The sequence below is a fragment of the Gigantopelta aegis genome, chromosome 12 (genome assembly GCF_016097555.1).
Source record: "Gigantopelta aegis isolate Gae_Host chromosome 12, Gae_host_genome, whole genome shotgun sequence".
In the NCBI taxonomy this organism is placed as follows: Eukaryota; Metazoa; Mollusca; class Gastropoda; order Neomphalida; family Peltospiridae; genus Gigantopelta; species Gigantopelta aegis.
The window spans coordinates 9,441,592-9,456,137 of NC_054710.1; the positions used below are offsets into that span (position 1 = coordinate 9,441,592).

At 40.2% G+C, this 14,546-nt stretch overlaps 1 protein-coding gene across 3 annotated transcripts in view; it reads left to right on the plus strand.

The window, feature by feature from the left end:
- The window catches only part of LOC121386344 (ETS-related transcription factor Elf-3-like), a 76,621-nt gene that overhangs the window by 24,037 nt on the left and 38,038 nt on the right, over positions 1–14,546 (plus strand). Inside the window, exon 2 of one of the 3 annotated variants that reach the window (XR_005959634.1) lies at positions 1,817–3,181. The exons of the other annotated variants lie outside the window; for them this stretch is intronic. The gene's annotated coding sequence lies outside the window, so the exon portion shown is untranslated. Of the gene's footprint in view, positions 1–1,816; positions 3,182–14,546 lie in introns of those variants that run through there. 3 annotated transcript variants of the gene reach the window in all.

A 14,546-nucleotide genomic window follows, 5' to 3' on the forward strand; every position in this document is an offset into this window, starting at 1 on the left:
CTCTAAGATGAGGAGGCAGGACGTAGTCCAGTTGTAGAGCATTCGCTTTGATGCACGTCGGTGGATCCATTGGGCTACTTCTCATTCCAGCCAGTGCGGCGTGACTGGTATATCAGTGGCTGTGGTATGTGCTATCCTGTCTGTGGGATGGTGCCTATAAAAGATCCCTTGCTACTAATAGAAAAATGTAAGACTATGTAGCGAGTTTCCTCTCTAAGACTAGCCGGGTCGGACGTTAAAAAGTTCAAGTTCAATAGCACATTGATTTAATAATCATCAGCTATTGGATGTCAAACATTCAGTAATTGCAACATATAGTCTTAGATAGGAAGCCCGCTACATTTTTCCATTAGTAGCAAGGGATCTTTTATATGCACTATCCCACAGACAGGATAACACATACCACAGCCTTTGATATACCAGTCGTGCGAGCGGGATGTAGCCCAGTGGTAAAGCATTTGCTTGATGCGTGATTAGTCTGGGATCAATCCCCATCAGTGATCTATTTCTCATTCCATCCACTGCACCACAATTGGTATATCAAAGGCTGTGGTATGTGCTATCCTGTCTGTGGGATGATGCATATAAAAGAACCCTTGCTACTAATGGAAAAATACAGCGGGTTTCCTCTCTAAGACGAGGGGGTGGGATGTAACCCAGTTGTAGAGCGTTTGCTTTGATGCATGATTAGTCTGGGATTGATCCTCGTCAGTGGGCCCATAGAGCTATTTCTCGCTCCATCTAATGCACCACGAGTTTGCTGTTCCAACCAGTATTCTATGAGTGGTACATCAAAACTTTGTTTCGTTTAACGACACCACTTGAGCACATTGATGGAATAATCATCGGTTATTGGATGTCAAACATTTGTTAATTTGATGAAGGCACAGACTGGACAGCCGTAGAGAAGTCATGACAGAAGAAAGTTGGCCAACTTTAGCTGGCAGTTGGTAGTCTGAGCCTAGCATTGGACAAGAAATAGTCATCCTTTAAAATGTGTTTTAAAAGTGCTGAGGTGTCGTTAAATAAAATTTCTTTTCCATTCTGGTATATTTTAACACAAACAAACGATCATGACAGACTGAGTCTGACATTCACAGTGTGTGTACTGTTATTAGATTCTGCCTAGTTTTCTTCTGATTGTCTTTTGCCCAGGAACAGTTCATTAAAGGGGTTTCCTGTCACCTTTTATTTCTCATGTCAAACTAATGTACAGCATAAGGGGAATAAAAAATGTTTAATTGTGGTTATACATAGTTGCTTCCCTTTGCTCATGGTCACTGCAGTTCTCAAAGAAATAATTTTGAGCTGCTACGATATTTATCAGGGGTGGGAATTCTCCTCGGATCCGTGGTTTTCCTCTCATGGAGCATTGTGTTTCCCATTTTAATCATCCTTTCCTCCAAAATGTGTCAGATGGCACAGATTTTAACCTAGAATTTCAAGAATTTCCAGGACCCCTCTAGATTTCCTCTTCTTTACATTTCACCAATTCCCACCCCTGATTTATATGTTTATGTGATCATAACTGGTATATCTACGGCTGTGGTATGTGCTATCCTGTCTTTGGGATGGTGCATATAATAGATCCCTTGCTGTTAATGGAAAAATGTAATGGGTTAACTCTCTTAACACTATCTCAAAATTACCAAATGTTTTACATCCAGTAGCTGATGATTAATAAATCAATATGCTCTAGTGGTGTCGTTAAATAAAACAAACTTTATATGACATATAATAAAGCAAAATACAATTTGAGTTCCTGAGCATTTTAAAAGGGCACAGCTCTAAATTTGTTTTTTTTTTATATTTTCAGATTGTCTACATGTTACCGGGATACTGATGTGTCATACTGGAGTACCAAGTCAAGTTTCTTCAGACTAGACAGTCGACATGTTGTCAGGATACTGATATACTGATATACTCTACTTGAGGAGCAAGTCAAGTTTTTTCAGACTAGATGGAAACAAGTCAAGTTTTTTCAGACTAGATGGAAACAAGTCAAGTTTTTTCAGACTAGATGGTTTACATGTTACCGGGATACTGATGTACCATACTGGAGGAAGAATATGAATTATGAGAATGTTTTACAGCACCCCAGCACATGGTTTTGTCTTCTTCTTGGCAGTGTACAATGAACAGAATGTTTTACAGCACCCCAGCACATGGTTTTGTCTTCTTGGCAGTGTACAATGAACAGATTGTTTTACAGCACCCCAGCACATGGTTTTGTCTTCTTGGCAGTGTACAATGAACAGATTGTTTTACAGCACCCCAGCACATGGTTTTGTCTTCTTCTTGGCAGTGTACAATGAACAGATTGTTTTACAGCACCCCAGCACATGGTTTAGTCTTCTTGGCAGTGTACAATGAACAGATTGTTTTACAGCACCCCAGCACATGGTTTTGTCTTCTTCTTGGCAGTGTACAATGAACAGATTGTTTTACAGCACCCCAGCACATGGTTTTGTCTTCTTCTTGGCAGTGTACAATGAACAGATTGTTTTACAGCACCCCAGCACATGGTTTAGTCTTCTTGGCAGTGTACAATGAACAGATTGTTTTACAGCACCCCAGCACATGGTTTTGTCTTCTTGGCAGTGTACAATGAACAGATTGTTTTACAGCACCCCAGCACATGGTTTTGTCTTCTTCTTGGCAGTGTACAATGAACAAATTGTTTTACAGCACCCCAGCACATGGTTTAGTCTTCTTGGCAGTGTACAATGAACAGATTGTTTTACAGCACCCCAGCACATGGTTTTGTCTTCTTCTTGGCAGTGTACAATGAACAGATTGTTTTACAGCACCCCAGCACATGGTTTAGTCTTCTTGGCAGTGTACAATGAACAGATTGTTTTACAGCACCCCAGCACATGGTTTAATTACCAAGAAAAGAGATGTTTAACATCTATACATCATGTGTTTTAAAGTGACACACCCAAGTTTTTAAAGGGACAGATCTTAGTTTTTAAACACATAAAGGCATATTTTTCACTATCACAGCCGTTTATGATCACTGAAATCAAACATTACTGGTATTTTAGTGTTTAGAGTATCCATTTCCATACATCCAAAGTGTTTTTGGTCATCCTGGTGTTTCTAATACCACAAAATACATTTTTTATATTTTTAAAAACACATGTGCGTCTGAGAAGTAACTGTTATGGAGTCGCCTTTTAGTCTAGTTTTAAGGGTATTTCAACATCATAGACTCTTGTTTCACTCAGTTGTATCCAAATTTGTTACAGTAATTTGTAAATTAACCAAACTTAGTGACCATTTTTACGGGTTGTAACTAGGGTCTAGATGAAAAATATGCCTTAGTGTTTAAGTTTGCATATGATTTATTTTTGTTTATACCCTGATGAACGTAAAAGAAATAACAGACAATACTTATAATTAAATTTGAATCATACTTGCTAATAATAACACTAAACGTCATACTTTATTTTGAATTATTTTTCATCCATAAACAATAAGGCTCAATAAGACAATTTGCCCGTATAAAATGACGTCATCAGATTTTACCTTCTCTGATGACATTATTTTTAGTTCATTGAGACATGACCAAACTCCTGTTGCTATGTCTGGACCAATGGGATGACGTTACATTGTAATGAACGTAACTGAAATTTAATTATTGTAGCATATTTTTGATCATTGAAATTGGATATTACTTAGATTTTATTGTTCAGATTATCAATTTCCATACATCCGAAGTGTTTCTGGTCATCCTGGGGTTTCTAATACCACGAAATGCATTTTTCATATTTTCAAAATTGCATAACCTCTTGAGAAATAACAGTTATGGAGATGATCTCTAGTCTTATTTTTTAAGAGTCTTTCTTTCACTGTTTCAAGGAAGAAAATGTTTTATTTAACGACGCACTCAACACATTTTATTTACGGTTATATGGCATCAGACATATGGTTAAGGACCACACAGATATTGAGAGAGGAAACCCGCTGTCGCCATTTCATGAGCTACCCTTTCCGATTAATAGCAAGGGATCTTTTATATGCACCATCCCACAGACAGGATAGCACATACCACAGACTTTGTTACAGCAGTTGTGGAGCACTGGCTGGAACAAGATCACTGTTTCAATGTCACAGTCTCTCTTGTTTTACTCTGTTGTAACTTTATCCAAATATATTACAGATTTGTAGATCAATCAAACTTTGTGTCCAAACTAGGGTCTGAAAGTTGATGAGGAAACAATATTGGAAGATACAAGAAATTGGGGGGTGGGGGGTGAGGATTGGGTGCAGTCAGTAACAGTTACATATTAATTCACTTTTCAACTGTCAGGAGCCTGTGTACAATCTTCAGAGTTGGTGGTGGGGTGGGGTGGGGTGGGGTGAGGGGATAGTAGGTAGTACCTTTTGAAATTTTGTGTATACAGATCAAGTTTGACATTCCTTATGATTCAAAAAAAGAAAGAAAGAAATGTTTTATTTAACAATGCACTCAACACATTTTATTTAGGATTATATGGTGTCAAACATATGGTGAAGAACCACACAAATAATGAGAGAGTAAGCCCGCTGTCGCCACTTCATGGGCTACTCTTTTCGATTAGCAGCAAGGGATCTTTTATATGCACCATCACACAGATCATGGTGATTCACTAATTTTTTTCAGAGTTATGACCCTTGAAAATTTAGGAGATACATGAAAAAGTGTTGGGCCTTGGGTTAGAGGACATGTATTTCTTTAGCAGTACTCAGAATGTTTTCTTGTTTTTTCTTGACCCGGGTTCAGGGAGTCTATACCACAGGTTAAGTTAGGTTTCCTTTGTTAGTTTTATTGACCCAGGTTTGGGAAGTCTAGACCTCAGGTTACCGTAGGTTGCCCATTACAAGGCCCCTCCCCTATCCCTGAGACCATAACTTGTACACAGTGTAGCGTCCAGGTTTTGGCCTTGGGAACTGGGTGGGGATGCCAAACTCTACATAAACTTGTATACAGTCCAGGTTGTTACCTTGGGAACTGAGTGGGGATGCCAAACTCTACATAAACTTGTACACAGTCCAGGTTGTTACCTTGGGAACTGGGTGGGGATGCCAAACTCTTCATAAACTTGTACACAGTCCAGGTTGTTACCTTGGGAACTGGGTGGGGATGCCAAACTCTACATAAACTTGTAGACAGTCCAGGTTGTTACCTTGGGAACTGGGTGGGGATGCCAAACTCTACATAAACTTGTATACAGTCCAGGTTGTTACCTTGGGAACTGGGTGGGGATGCCAAACTCTACATAAACTTGTATACAGTCCAGGTTGTTACCTTGGGAACTGAGTGGGGATGCCAAACTCTACATAAACTTGTATACAGTCCAGGTTGTTACCTTGGGAACTGGGTGGGGATGCCAAACTCTACATTAACGTGTATACAGTCCAGGTTGTTACCTTGGGAACTGAGTGGGGATGCCAAACTCTACATTAACTTGTATACAGTCCAGGTTGTTACCTTGGGAACTGAGTGGGGATGCCAAACTCTACATTAACTTGTATACAGTCCAGGTTGTTACCTTGGGAACTGGGTGGGGATGCCAAACTCTACATAAACTTGTATACAGTCCAGGTTGTTACCTTGGGAACTGAGTGGGGATGCCAAACTGTACATTAACGTATATACAGTCCAGGTTTTTGCCTGGGGAACTGGGTGGGGATGCCAAACTCTACATAAACTTGTATACAGTCCAGGTTGTTACCTTGGGAACTGGGTGGGGATGCCAAACTCTACATTAACGTGTATACAGTCCAGGTTGTTACCTTGGGAACTGAGTGGGGATGCCAAACTCTACATTAACTTGTATACAGTCCAGGTTGTTACCTTGGGAACTGAGTGGGGATGCCAAACTCTACATTAACTTGTATACAGTCCAGGTTGTTACCTTGGGAACTGGGTGGGGATGCCAAACTCTACATAAACTTGTATACAGTCCAGGTTGTTACCTTGGGAACTGAGTGGGGATGCCAAACTGTACATTAACGTGTATACAGTCCAGGTTGTTACCTTGGGAACTGAGTGGGGATGCCAAACTCTACATTAACTTGTATACAGTCCAGGTTGTTACCTTGGGAACTGAGTGGGGATGCCAAACTGTACATTAACGTGTATACAGTCCAGGTTGTTACCTTGGGAACTGAGTGGGGATGCCAAACTCTACATTAACTTGTATACAGTCCAGGTTGTTACCTTGGGAACTGGGTGGGGATGCCAAACTCTACATAAACTTGTATACAGTCCAGGTTGTTACCTTGGGAACTGGGTGGGGATGCCAAACTCTACATTAACGTGTATACAGTCCAGGTTGTTACCTTGGGAACTGAGTGGGGATGCCAAACTCTACATTAACTTGTATACAGTCCAGGTTGTTACCTTGGGAACTGAGTGGGGATGCCAAACTCTACATTAACTTGTATACAGTCCAGGTTGTTACCTTGGGAACTGGGTGGGGATGCCAAACTCTACATTAACGTGTATACAGTCCAGGTTGTTACCTTGGGAACTGAGTGGGGATGCCAAACTCTACATTAACTTGTATACAGTCCAGGTTGTTACCTTGGGAACTGAGTGGGGATGCCAAACTCTACATTAACTTGTATACAGTCCAGGTTGTTACCTTGGGAACTGGGTGGGGATGCCAAACTCTACATAAACTTGTATACAGTCCAGGTTGTTACCTTGGGAACTGAGTGGGGATGCCAAACTGTACATTAATGTATATACAGTCCAGGTTTTTGCCTGGGGAACTGGGTGGGGATGCCAAACTCTACATAAACTTGTATACAGTCCAGGTTGTGACCTTGGGAACTGGGTGGGGATGCCAAACTCTGCATAAACTTGTATACAGTCCAGGTTGTGACCTTGGGAACTGGGTGGGGATGCCAAACTCTACATAAACTTGTATACAGTCCAGGTTGTTACCTTGGGAACTGGGTTGGGATGCCAAACTCTACATAAGCTTGTATACAGTCCAGGTTGTGACCTTGGGAACTGGGTGGGGATGCCAAACTCTACATAATCTTGTACACAGTCCAGGTTTTGGGCTTGGGGAAATTGGTGTGTATCATGTTTTGGAAATGACATCATTATGATTTAGTCAGAAGTCTTTTTACAATGTATTTAAAAAAAACAAATCTGGCATTTGCCATACGGTTACATTGAGTCTGTTACAACCAAGAAATATCACTATGATCATAAATGAATATTTTAGGCAAAAACCAAAGACGAACCAGACATACCATACATTAACTTTAGAGGACCATGTATATGAAGTTTGTTTGTTTTAACGACACCACTAGAGCACATTGATTTATTAATCATCGGCTATTGGATGTCAAACATATGGTCATTTTGACACAGATGGGAAACCTGCTACATTTTTCCATTAGTAGCAAGGGATCTTTTATATGCACCATCCCACAGACAGGACAGCACATACCACAGACGTAGATATACGAGTTATGATAATAATAACTCTTTATGTGTGTAAGGTGTAAGAACACTTAGTGCAGCACTATATAGATACACCAAAACAAAATAGTTCTTAAATAACAACAAAGTATTTCCTATTTTTAAAGGGACGGACCCTAGTTTTTAAACACTGAGACATATTTTTCACTATTAGAGCCGTTTATGATCACTGAAATCAAACATTACTGATATTTTATTGTTTAGATTATCCATTTCCGTAGAACCAAAGTGTTTATGGTCATCCTGGTGTGACTAATCCCACAAAATACATTTTTCATACTTTTTTAAAAATGAACATGCGTCTGAGAAGTAACTGTTATGGAGTCGTGTTTTAGTCTATTTTTAAGGGTATTTCAACATCACAGACTCTTGTTTCTCTCTGTTGTATTCAAATTTGTTACAGGTTTGTAAAGTAACCAAACTTAGTGTCCATTGTTACGGGTTGAATCCAGGGTCTAGGTGAAAAATACACCTTAGTGTTTAAAAACTAGGGTCCGTCCCTTTAAGTCGTGGTCAGCTGTTAAAACAGTACTTTAAATTTGTTTGGTTTTTTACATTTATATAATATTTATATTTTGTTTATCAAATGTATCAATTGTTGTGTGAACGTTAAAATAAAATACACAATTTTACTATTTTCATTTTGTTGTCTTTAATGTTCAGTGACATCCCAGCACGAAAGATACATCGGCTGTTGGGTGTTAATCAGAAAGAGGGAGCGAGGGAGGGAGGGAGAGTTAAGGTTTGTTTTGTTTAACAACACCACTAGAGCACATTGATTTATTAATCATTGGCTATTGGATGTCAAACATTTGGTAATTTTGACATACATGTCCTGTAGAGAAAATCTGCTACATTTTTTCATTAGTAGCAAGTGGTCTTTTATAAGTGCCATAGTCCAGTGGTATAGCGCTTATTTGATGTGCAGTCGGTTTGGGATCGATCCCCATCAGTTGGTTTTTTTTATCGTTTTAGCCAGTGCACCACGACTGGTACATCAAAGTCTGTGGTATGTGCTACTAATGAAACACTTTTTCTGACCTGGATGGAGGAGCCAGCGAAGGTTGACCCCTGCGCCTATGACCGGCATATGCTAAAAGATCCCTTGCTACTAATGGAAAATGTAGCAGGTATCTTCTCTATGACTATATGTTAAATTTACCAAATGTTTGACCTCCATTAGCCGATGATTAATAAATCAGTGTGCTCTAGTGGTGTCGTTAAACAAAACAAAATTTTTCTCATAGACGGGACAAACCCTTTGATATACGACTCATGGGTTACTGGTTGGGAGAGTAAGACCCAACTGTGGTTTGATCCTGTGACTGTTTAACTAAACTAAAAGAGTATGTATATACTCCACTTACATATGTCTAGGGGCAGGATTTAGTGTTTGCTTGAAGTGTTTGTGTTGCAGGATCGAACCACCTCAGTGGATGCATTCAGCTGATTGTGTTTTTCTCGTTACAACCAGTGCCACACAACTGGACAAAGGTCAAGGTACGTGTTATGATATGCATAGTGTTATGTGCTTTCCTGTCTGTGGGAAAATGCATATAAAAGATCCCTTGTTGCCTTAGACTGAGTCAGAATTACCAAATGTTTGACATCTTTAATCAATGTCCTCCAGTGGTGTCGTTAAAGAAAACACTTTAACCAAATTGATATCATGTCTGAGTGGTTGCCGCTAGTAAATATTGGTCTGCAGACAGAATATTAATGGATAAAATGTCAATGGTCAATATGTCAACGTATAAAATGTCGACTATTAATGTGGTATCTTGGTCAAAATGTTAACATGTGTTTGTGTGGTTGTCAGAGAGAGAGAGAGAGAGAGAGAGAGAGAGAGAGGAGAGGGAGAGAGAGAGAGAGAGGGAGAGAGAGAGAGAGAGAGAGAGAGAGAGAGAGAGAGAGAGAGAGAGAGAGAGAGAGACAGAGAGAGAGAGACACACAGAGAGAGAGACACAGAGAGAGAGAGACACAGAGAGACACAGAGAGAGAGAGACACAGAGAGAGACACACAGAGAGAGAGAGAGAGAGAGACACAGAGAGAGAGAGACACACAGAGAGAGAGAGAGACGGAGAGAGAGAGACAGAGAGAGAGAGACACACAGAGAGAGAGAGACACACAGAGAGAGAGAGACACAGAGAGAGAGAGAGAGAGAGAGAGAGAGAGAGATGTATTTATTAGGGGCGACGGTTGGGAAAATCGAGTTCCTCGCTCATTACAAAATTTGGAATAATTAAAGGATGTTTCGTTGTTGGTTGTATGTCTCATTAGCCAGCCTGTATTTTGATAAAAACAAAATGATTTACTGGCATTTAAAAACAAAATTCCATCACCCACGTTATTCTGTCATTAAGAAAATCACAATCAGTCTTTTGATTGGTCAAATTAAAGGTTATACAGGTAGCACTAACCCAAGTAACTTCCGGCTGGGTCAAAGTTGGAAGTGCAGGGAACTTTTGATAGAGAAGTTAATACCACAAGTCCTGTGATTGGTTATTGTGAGTGAGTAAAAAAAATTGTTTCATCTGGGCTAAAAATATATACAATTTTAATTCATCTAGTACCACTGTGTCAAGTAGCCTTGTGCTTGGAACATGTATGGGGTACATTTAAAAAAAAGTACTAAAATTTTGTGCGAAACTAGGGGTGTTGTAAAAACATCTGGTTATACCGAAAATGAGCCATGAAAGGTACCATTTTCTGCAGTTAATACTTTAAGGTAGGGGTTGTAGTACTGATATTTATGGGTCATAGTTTGGTTGATATATTGCACATAGTGTTTTTAAACACGAACGTTAACATGGTAGCATATGGGATTTTATTTGGTATAGTCTTACCTATAATAGTAAGGTTTTGTGTGTGTGTGTGTGTGGGGGGGGGTACAAATTATGTATAATCTGAAAATTGACATTTTGACTTTAATAGTTGAAATTTGGACGGGGGGGGGGGCACATACACATATATATACATATATATAAACCATCGCTGCTGCTACTGGATCAAGAAAAGTGGAGGGGAGCACACACACACACACACACACACACACACACACACACACACACCTACCTTGCCCCCACTTCCTACGCCAGTGAAAGGGGATGGCCTGGTGTAATAATATATTATATGTACCTGCATCTGATAAAAAAAAAATTATCTTTAAAAAATCACTTGCATTGTTTGAAAACTAGAGTAAAATATATCTTGTTCTTTTTCCTTCTTTTTTAAATCCACAGGGGCCTACACCGTGTGTTTTTGCTATCAAGTATATGGGCAACAATTACATAATACTCTAAAGATACGTTACAAACGGGAAGGTGTTTTTCAAAATACGTAGCTTTTCAAAACCATGTTATTTTATTATTAAATAAACAAACAAAATAAAGGTCAAATTATGTTCCGTGACCGTGTAGGGCGCGGGGGGGGGGGGGGGGGGGGGGGAGTCCAGAGGGTATTATGTAATCTTAGAGTGGGAATCCCACGAAACAAAATTCATGGTTTTGAAAATGTTACATAACTCTTGACAAAGCCCTCCTCCTTATAACATTGTTATCTCCCCTTACATGTAGATCGTTAAATGGTTGTCAGTTTCAACCGACTACCGCAAAGGAAGGAAATATTTTATTTAACGTCGCACTCAACACATTTTATTTACGGTTATATGGCGTCAGACATGGTTAAGGATCACACAGATATTGAGAGAGGAAACCCGCTGTCGCCACTTCATGGGCTACTCTTTTCGATTAGCAGCAAGGGATCTTTTAGATGCACCATCCAAGAGATAGGATAGTACATACCACGGCCTTTGTTACACCAGTCGTGAGAAATAGCCCAATGGGTCCATCGACGGGGATCGATCCTAGACCGACCGCGCATCAAGCGAACGCTTTACCACTGGGCTACATGCCGTCCGGACTATCAGGATGACAGTTTATTATACCTATAAATAATTGGAATTTTAATTTGGTTTGACACAAAAGAAAAAATGTTTTGGAAATAAAAATGTATGCAATTTGTACAAATATTGGTCAACATATAAATAAAAGAGAGCAACACTCACTCGTAATAAAGACTTAATAAATTAATAAATGTTTAACGACACCACAGCAGAAAAATACATATCGGCTAATGGGTGTCAGAAAAGGGAAGTATAGGAATAGGATTTAATACCAAGACCAAATTGTTGTCGCGCACGCCTGTCTTGGGCACAGGTGCTGGCCTCGACCGGCTCCTACGTCTAGGACAGGAAAGGGTGGGGGTGGGAGGAGGAGTGACCGCCTGCACTGGCAGGTGCAAGGGAGCACCAGCAGTCCGACCGTAGCCGGTAACAGGCGGAGAGTGGTATGGTGCTATGTGTAATTTGGAATGTCCCGTAGGATTAAGCCAAAAGGGAAATGGGTGCGCATTTTGATGAAGGAAATTGGGCGCAATTTTAATGATCGTTCTAAAAAATAAAAGGTAGGGAGCTACGTATAGGTTTGGATTTCAGTAGGCCGAGAGTAGCTCGTTAATTAGGAACTGCGGATGATGAGGTGTCTCCCTAGGTTGCCCGTAGGGCCCTTAGAAAGGGCCTGATCTCTTCCGATCGTGGCATGACAACCCATGGGAGACTCGACGCAATCGTGCATGTATAACGCAATTGTGTATGACTCGGAGGTAAGGTCGGCGAGTCCTGGTGTTTCCCTTGGGTTCCGCCTCCTGTCAGCTGCCTAGTGATCCGTATGTTGTCCTCCACTTCCATCTCTCCCGTTCTTGTGTCCTTGGTGCCTCCGCCAGCAACAAGGAATTTTGGGTTTGGGTAGAGGGAGCCGGTATTATTTTATCCAGCTCCCTCATGGTGCATTGCAATTGTGTACTCGGAGCCGGTTTTCTTTTGCCCAACTCCTTATTAAGTACGGTGCTGGGCTATTATTTTAATTTGTGGGCGGGTGCATTGTTATTATTAGACCAATGCACCCTATGTAGAGATGATGCAATTTACGTGCGTGCCGTGTGTTTGTTGTCCCTAGATGGTATTAAGGTTGTTCCTAATGTACTAAGTCCCTATTCTATGAGTATTCAACGGCTTTCAAAGCCACCAATCCCCCCAGGTGCGTGCGCAGGGGGGAGAGGGGGTCGAACCCCCCCCCCCCCCCACCCGCTCAAGGCAAAATTGTTTTTCATATCCCGATTTTTTACATTCCTGTGAATGTGGTCAGAAAGCAACTCTGCTAGCCAGCAGAAAACACCTCAGAATAGCCAGTCGTGAGAAATAGCCCAATGGGTCCATCGCCAGACACGTCGAACCCCCCCCCCCCTGCAAAATATCCTGCGCACGCCTCTAACCCCCCCCCCCCCCCATCCCCATCTTTGGCTTATAATGAAAGACAAGGAGAGGGGGAGTTATACTAACCTAGCTAACTAACTTGAAGGGTAGGCCCTTATATTGTTTGTTTTGATTAAAACGCATAATACTATACACATAATATGAGTTTTAGTAGTAGGTATTGTTCATTCACACACCGATTCATACGGTAGTCCCAGTGGGTAGGCTAGGGTTAAGTTAGTGCTAAATTTGACCCATCCCCAGTGTTGAACGGTTATGGTTCTAATAATAGTCTAATATTGTTATAATCCCCAGTTTATGAGATGTTGAAAAATTAACTTACTTTTTTTTGTGTCTTTTTTCTTTTTTTCTTTTTTTAAAATTTCTTATCTGGATTTCATTCCGGGTCCTTCTGGAACATCTATATTAACTGACCTTGGGGTTTGCTAGAATGAACGTTATCTGACATACTAAGAAAAGTGCAGAAAATGGTGCGAAACACGAACACGTGAAATGTATTAGGATTTAAATAAAAATCAAACGTATATAATTATGTAAAAAAACTATAAAAAAAAAACAAAAAAAAAACAAAAAAAACAACGACAACAGTGACAGTGTAAACTTGTAAAACGGTGTGGTTAAAAGTACAATACGAATATCAGGGTAAGTATATTTTTTAATTTTGTATAAAAATTAAATTGTTTTAAAAGATTCTATTAAATTTCTGTTACCAAATATATCTTTTCTCGTCAGCTTTAGATGATTACACTCTCCCAAAATGTGGCGCACAGTCAGGAAGATAATTGTCACAAGTCAAGGGTACTAATATAAGAACCATATTATATTTTAGAACATTTATTGTAAATACTTGGGTAATTGAGAATATATTGTTGAACTGTGTGTCATAGCTTGCTACGGCAAACTATATTTTTATACTGTAATCACTAGCAGAGGTGTTTGTAAAGAACTTGGGCTTGGGCTTACATTGGTGAACACTTTTGTTTGTGAGTGAAGGCATGCATAGTGGGAATATAGTTGGGAGATGTAATGAGTTGTGGGCAGTCACATAACGTTCTTGAGAGAGAAACTGTGTGTTAAGATATTTTGAAATATTTTATTCTGTATAACTCTGGGTTGATGATAACCTGTATTTGTGTATTGGGTCCTGATGATGACGAACGTAGATGATGTATTCTGGGAGTTGGCGAAGAGTGAGTGAGGCGGTGGTGATAATGGTGAACAGGAAGGTGAAATAATGGCGAACGGCGACAGGTGATCTGAGTGAACAGAGAAGATTCTGGTGAAATTATGGTGGTATCAGGTGAATGAGAAGATGTGACGTGGACGGGGTTAAGTCAATGATTTTGGCGAACGGCGAAGGTGATCTGAGAATGACCCTGACAAAGAGTGTTGATGATTCGGGTGAATGATGGTGGTAATAATGGTGAATGGAGGAGATGATCAGTGAAGGATCGTGATGAGGGTATCAATGATTCTGGTGAACGGAGATGATCAGTGAATGACCGTGACGAGGGGGTTGGTGATTCTGGTGAACGACAGGGGTATTAATGGTAAACGACAACGGTGATCAGTGAATGATCATTATGAGGTGTGATGATTCTAGTGAATGATAATAATGATAATGGGGAATGGTGAAGATGATCAGTGAATGATCATGGCAAGGGTGATGATGAGGGTGACTTATGATGATGAATTGTGAAATGTGATGAATAGTGGAAGACAGA